We start from the raw sequence: 7,672 nt of genomic DNA, 5'->3' as shown, positions 1-7,672 counted from the left end.
ATAGCTTATACTCTAACTGACATCATATATATCAGAATTAACAAAAAATATTCAAATAACACTTACCATACCATGTCATTTCAAATCCTGAATATTTTTTCGATGTTACATAATGTAATTTTTCAATAATTTTATCCCAATCTAAATGACGTATTGTAATAGGTGTCATCCAACGATAAACAATATGATCATGATTTAATGGATCTTGTATAAAAAATTTTACTGATAATATTGATTTCTTTGAATGTGACATCACAAAAAAAGAAGAGGTACCACTTAAGTGTTAGGGAATGATAATGATTGTACTGTTATTAATTATTGATTAAATTTATGCAAATTTTTCTAATGGCAACTAATAAATTATTCAAATCTTATTTATATTAAATGGAAATAATAAAAAAAAACTTTATTTTTTGATTGGTTAATTTATATGAAATGTAATATGATTGGTTATGGTGTTAATTTTTTGTGCTTGTTGTTGTTGGTGGTGGTGAAATTAACATGTGATCAGATGATTGATGAAACTACTTATAATTAAATGAGTAATATACTTAAAATTAAATAATTGATTTTTACAACAATTATGAATGACAGATTTGATCATTATTATTATTAGAAAGAGGTTTTGTGGAGATTTTGATAATCTTATAGTTGAAATGATGAGTCAATTGAAGGAAGATCACCATGGAAAACCTGGAAGCATTGGGCGGTGGTTTCAGTCTATTGTGAGATTCCTCAGCAGTACGAAACGGCCGTCTAGTGTATCCAGGATTTCCATGGTGATCTTCCTTCAATTGACTCATCATTTCAACTATAAGATTATTAAAATCTCGACAAAACACCTTTTGATAATAATCATTTGTTCACTAATGACTGGGCCCAAGAAGTATTTCCTGGAGTTTAAATGAGAAGCAGTGATCAGTGGAGTATTCCATTCAAAGAGACAATTTCTAATTATGATCGTAATAATAATCATATGCTTCTTCTTTAAATTCAGTTTCTATCAATGAATATTCAACTAATTTGATCGTATTACAAGTTGATCACTTTTTTTTTTAAAAAAACCCTTTATGGATATTTCTTGTCAGATCACATGATGAATACATTGAATATGTGATAGATGAATTTCAATTGAATCCATCTTTATATGGAATGATAATTTTTTTTTTGAAATGACCTACTTAAACATTTATAAGTAGGATATTTATTTTGAAACATTTTACAATGAAATGTTCTTCATGTGATGATTAGTCAAACAATTGAACCATAGTTTTCTATGACTAGGAACATGTAATAAATCATGATTATGAGTCATCAACCATTTGGTTACTGTGTATAATCCACCTATCAGATTAATGAAGGGAAAAGACCGACATTGATAAACAATAGCCTGTCTAATATATTATATGCAGAATACTTGGAGAAAAATACCTTCGTATAGATAAAGTTGTTGTCAACTGCTTCAAATGTCCTTTCATTCTGAATATATATTTAATATAAAAGCTGCTTTCTTTCCAATGGCTATGCTAGATTATAACGTAACCAAAAGTTTGATTTGCATAAACTGGTAATTGTTTGATATACTCTTATTTATTTGGAAATCCAATGCCAACATATCTCTTTAAACACATTCTCCACCTCATTATTTGATACAAACATATGAAATGACATAACTATGGTAACAAGATTTATAAACTTATGCTACACTGAAGTTGATAGATTTTATTCATCAGAAAGTAGGCTACATTTATGATCGATTTTTAAGAGTAAAGGAGACAATGATATACCAAAACACAACTTCACACTTGATAAACATTTATTTCTAGAAGATTACGAATGGCTCTCCATCCAGTATTTATTAAATTGATTATATATTATTGTATATGTTCAAATAAGGGAATAGAACATAATTCTGTAAAGTGGTATACATAACTTATCAACTTTGTTGAACTCCCTGATATTAACTATGAAATTAAAAGCAAGTGAATTTAAACTTCACTTCACCCCATTGCACAAGCAAGCGGATATCAGGACTCAGTAGCTAAGTGGATAACACGATGGCGTTTGAAGCGAAAGGTACTGGGTTCGAGTCTCAGAGTGAACATCAACTCTGAGATGCATGTACATCCAGCTGACGAGTCTCAAGTAGGTCGAAACGTGCATCCTGGATTCCATTACTAGCCACTATCCATCTTCGCTTGTAATGAGTATTCCAATAATATCTGTTTCGTTATAACATAAACTGACATAAATAGTAAAGCCCTTGTACATCAGAAAACATTACATGGCTATTTTGACGTAATAGAAAACGTCTCAGGAAGTGACATCCATTATTCTACACAAGATCAACCCATAATTCTTTGCAATTAGCTGTGATAATCTTAGACTACTATTCTAAAATGTAATGGTTTGTAGTGCCGGGCTTCGTTAATTGTTCACCTCGATAATCGTTATAATACAAATCTTAACGGTTCACAAAATCAAAGGGCTAAGAGAAGCGGCAGCTACAGTTTATCGTCGAATAACGCAGGCCAGAAAGCTATAAGCACATGAACAAATATCAGCGAGCGAAGCAAAAATGACACTCATTGGAGATGGCGGGTAAGCCAACTCGTTTTAAACAAGCGTTAATCAATATTTATAGCCAGACAAGGTATAGACATGTGATGAATAAGATAAAAAGTGTACACACACCTGCGCTCACATAAAAAATAGTCAGGGTTCATAAGTGAATAATTAACAATGTGAAAACATGACTCAAGATAGTTAGGCGAATTGACTTGTCCAGAAGTCAGAATAAGGTATATGGGCTTAACATATCAACCGACACTGCAGGTTCACGTTTCCAACTCGAATTCATCACATTATTGTAAGGTGATTTCAGACAAAATGATTGCTATCTTATTGTTTTGTTCATGATTTTACTTATTCCAAAAATTGACTACAATTGAAATAATATTGGATTTGATCTAGTTTGAAGTTATTGTTGTGCACTAACGAAAATTCTCAAGTTAGAATGATTTAACTAATATTGTAGTGAACAAGATCACAAGTGGGGATAATCGAATGTATTTAGGCACAGAATTACAGAATATCTCAGTTAAAGAAACCTATAGTAAATAGTTCATTTGTAAACTATCAACAATTGTCTCAATCTTGATCGTTCCTTCTCTAAATATCAGTCCATCGTCTCTGATTATTATTGTTCATGCATTTTCATACTCATTGTGTCCCGTCCCCATTCTCTTCTTAACGATCATGTACTGAAATACATTCACTTTTGATGCAGTTTTGTTCTTTGAGCTGGATGGTTTGGTTATGGAGCTTTCATCGTCCTTCTGAACGACCCGACGTTTGTGCTGATGATGTCGTTCAGAATGAAGGTGAAAGCTCCACGAACAAACCATCCATCAAAATCATCCACTTGAGCTACAAACCTTCTCCTCCATCTCAAAATACATTCAATGCCCAACCATCGTTATATACTACTTATGTAGATATAAGTAACCCACACCACAATAGTTTTTCGGAGATATGTCAACCTGTAATGTAAAATTTATTTTCAAACTATACCAGTCTCAAAACCATGATGTATGAAACTGAATAAGTAATTAAGTCAAGAATAATGAATATTTATTATTGCCTATATCATACAAGTAATAGATTATTCATTCATATAACTACTATAGTACATACAATGTACTAAATAGAATTGAATATAAATTAATTTTGGTTGATGAATTATGGATTATTATTATTATTATTATTCACTTGGTATTGTTTACTTGTATCTTCCCATTGTTAGTTAGGACTGCAATTAATCAGTCTCTTGTTGGCATATGTGCATCCTATAAGGACTGCCTTGATGTTGCTTAAAGTCACAAGCTTTATAAGCAAAAATGGATATTATTAATATATATTAATCATATGTGTATAAATTAGTCCCTTATGAGTAACGATATTCAGTGGAAATGTCCTTCGATAAAGAAAATCTAGATAGGTAGTTCTATCTTCTTATTGGTTAATAACTAGGAACAGGTAATGAATTTCGGTTAGGATGCCTTATATCAAAGATTTTTATACATTATACCCATTCTGCCAAAACTCTCTTTACAATCTGATATATGTATAGATATATGGAGAGATGTGCGGTTAGATAGGTAGATAGATGTATTAGTATGAACAAAATCAATTTTATTGGTACAACTAAAGTTTTAGACTCATCTTTTCTACGTTCTAGTCATCAGTGTGTCTTACTATACTCACAGTGGTAGATCGGTGATAAAGGTCGAACCTAAATTTCAGAAATTACTCAATTAAGAATAATAGAAGTCTTTAATAATGCTATTTACAGGCGATTGATTGATACAAGACATCAGATAGATATATTGAAATCCTTCTTAAATGATTAAGAAACTATCGATTCTTAGTGTTTTTATAGTTACTGATACTGTAGTGAACAAGAACACGGGTGTGGACAATCGAATATATTTTGATGTGACAATTGCAGACTATCTGACTAAAATCTGACAACCATACAGTAAACAGTTAATTTTCAAACTGTCAATCAATTGTCTCAGTTCATCGTCTCCGATTATTATTGTTCATGTATTTTCATACCGATTGCGTTTCCTTTCCGTTCTTTCCTTATCAATCTTCTACTGAAATACATACCATCATTATATACTACTTGTAAGGATATAAGTAGCCTACACCACAATACTATAAATAACAAACACCTTAAACTTGAAATTTGTGTTGTAAAATGAAACCGTTTTTCTGGATTTCATTCCTTTGATAAATGAACTCTATATTTTCACTAATTTGATCACATTACATTTTCAGACAATCTTACAGTCCATGTAGAACGTTTAGTTTACTGACTACGTATTCCACATTTAATTATCATTAACCTATATTCATTTGCGTAGCTAATGTAACTGCTTATTCCAAGCCTCATGTTGTTTCATTGCTACCCTAATAAATTTTTTCAGATACTTCCTTTCACTATAACATCTTATTCATTAGTTCTAATTGTGTTTTGATCTATGACCTATAATCTTAATCACCGCTTCATTCACCTATTGATTCATATGTTGGTTTATACTTTGGTCAATTCTTACCAATACTCTTTACTAAACAGTATCAACAAGTGTCAACACGAGCATCCGATTAACTATTTTTTTACGGATTACTATAAAACGTTATCTGAATGTTTGATCCTTAAATATGATTGAGCGTAAATAGCTGGTAAAATCTCAGTGAAACAAATTACAGTTATCCTCAAACTACTGTTTGGACTACTCAAACTCATACCTGTAAAATAAGTTAGTGACTTTCTGAATTTAGTAGCTCAGTGAGTAACATTTCGGGGTTTGAAGCGATAGGAATTAGGTTCGAGGCTCAGTATGAACGTTAACAGTGGATTGACGGTATATCCAGCTGACGAGTTCTAGATTCCATCAATAACTATTATCCAACTAAGCTGAAAATTTTGTGAAGGCTATTCACTAGATTTTATTATTGACAGCTTAAAATTACCATCGCATTCCATTCTATCTACTACCGAAATTCTATGACAAATTTAGTTTTGTATAATTATCTAATTAAAGTTATCAATAATGGAGTTACTTTAACCTGAACTATAATTTTATTCTAAATAGATTATCAGTACAGGGTTGTGGATATTGTTGATTTTTGATTGAGATAGTGAATGGATCAATGTTAGACCATTATTGGAAACCTGGAAGCCTTGAACGGCGGTCTCGTCCTAGTATGGGATTGCTTAGCAATGGAGATCCACGATCTCACATGCAGGATTCGAACCCAGGATTTTCAGTTTCGAGCGCGAACGCTTAATCTATATACCACTGAATCGACGTCCATTGGTGTTAATGTCTAACTTTAACCAATCCGCGATATTGCGATAACATCAAGCATTGTCTTCAGTGAGTAAATGCTTCACACGTCAAACGATTGTACCCTATTGGTTACGGCATCTCACCAGAACTCCTAGAATCACTTCTCGATGCTGAACACTAGTAAGCACATGACAATTATCTGTACCACCGTTTGATACCAGCTCAATGGTCTATAGTTAAGCGTTGGCGCGCGAGACTGAAAGTTGTGGGTTCGAATCCTGAATGTGAGAACGTGGATTCCCACTACTGGACGGTCCCAAACTAGGACGAAATGACCGTCCAGTGCTTCCAGATTTTCCATGGTGGTCTAGATTCAATTGATTCATGATCTCAACTATTAAAATTACTGAAATCTTCACAAAACTCCTTCTGATAATATGTTTATTTCAATCCATTTCGCCCACAATTAAACAATGTTTGAAATTCAAATAATATTATGATATAATGTAACTACTGAAAATGACGACTTCATTCCAATAAACATTTGATCGGAATGTAGCTGTTTTTCACTGTATTTAAGAAAATTTATATGCGATTTGATATTTTTTGGTTAGCGTTATATCTCGACGAGAATATCGAATGGTAACTGTTGTGAACTGTTTATGGACAAATACTTTACCTATAATCTTAATCTGTTATTGTTGAGTAACTAGTTTATGTATATTCATATTCCTCTTATTATAATCTTTATTTTGATTCCTAGACTACTATTAAATGATTTACCATTCTTGAGTTATACCCAGTCTATTAATTACAGTCTCCCACATTCACAACAACTTTCGGCTAGATCTTGTACAAATGTTATTTTCTATTTTGTGGTATGATGTGGTCTGTTTGGTTTGTCTATAAACTCAGTATGTTTGAAATACATGATTTGTATCGCAGAGGCTGTTATTGGTGTTCTCGACTCAACAGGCTGGGCTAGGTCGGGAGAAAGACCTTTAAAGACACTACACTTTTCGTACCGGTTTTATGCGTCATTCATCCGATCGATAAATCACTGTTCTCTAATTGGTGATATCATTACATCATATACTGATAGAGACACAACCCACAAGTTATAACAAACAGTTAGTAAACAAAAAAACAATGAATAAAATGTTTTATCAAAGTGTAATGTGTATACATAGTCAATAATCTAGCTCAACTAATTCATTTGTGTACAAATATTTACTAAAATGAAATTTCAAGTTAAATAGAAACACACCATAGTACATAATAATGATAATCTATATCACAATAATCAATTGCCTTGGATATTCTTTTGACACTGAACATGGAACGGAAAATATACACATGGTGACTGAAGAAAAAAATAGTGAAAGTTTGTAAAGTATGATGGATATTTGAAGAAATGCTAAACAAAATAAGAAGTCTGGCACCATATCTGCACTCAAAATGTAGGAAAATTGATAGGTGAATAAAGCATACTTAACCTCCTACACTCTAAACTCTATTGGTATGCAACATACTGCAAATTCTAATATCAACTATTCAGTAACAAGGGGTTGTTTGTGAAGATTTTTAGTAATTTTTATATATAGTTGAAATCATGAGTCAATTGAAGCTAGACCACCATGGAAAATCTTGAAGCACTTGCTGGCCGTTTCATCCTATTGTGGGATGCCGGCTCAGTGGTCTATCGGTTAAGTGCTCGCTTGCGAGACTGGTAGGTCCTGGGTTCGAATCTCGAGAGGCGAGACCGTGGATTCGCACTGTTGAGGAGTCCCACATTAGGACGATATGACCGT

The 7,672-nt window shown here is 32.5% G+C and overlaps 1 protein-coding gene across 1 annotated transcript in view; it reads right to left on the bottom strand.

Annotated features, from left to right (window-relative positions):
- Positions 1-7,002: 7,002 nt before the first annotated feature.
- Smp_141940 (hypothetical protein) overlaps positions 7,003-7,672 on the bottom strand; it is a 6,840-nt gene continuing 6,170 nt past the window's right edge. Inside the window, exon 4 of the mRNA XM_018798190.1 lies at positions 7,003-7,224. The gene's annotated coding sequence lies outside the window, so the exon portion shown is untranslated. The remainder of the gene's footprint in view (positions 7,225-7,672) is intronic.

The sequence above is a fragment of the Schistosoma mansoni genome, chromosome 6 (genome assembly GCF_000237925.1).
Source record: "Schistosoma mansoni strain Puerto Rico chromosome 6, complete genome".
NCBI lineage: Eukaryota > Metazoa > Platyhelminthes > Trematoda > Strigeidida > Schistosomatidae > Schistosoma > Schistosoma mansoni.
Note: the sequence above shows the minus strand (reverse complement) of the source record. Positions and strands in the feature narration are given on the sequence as shown.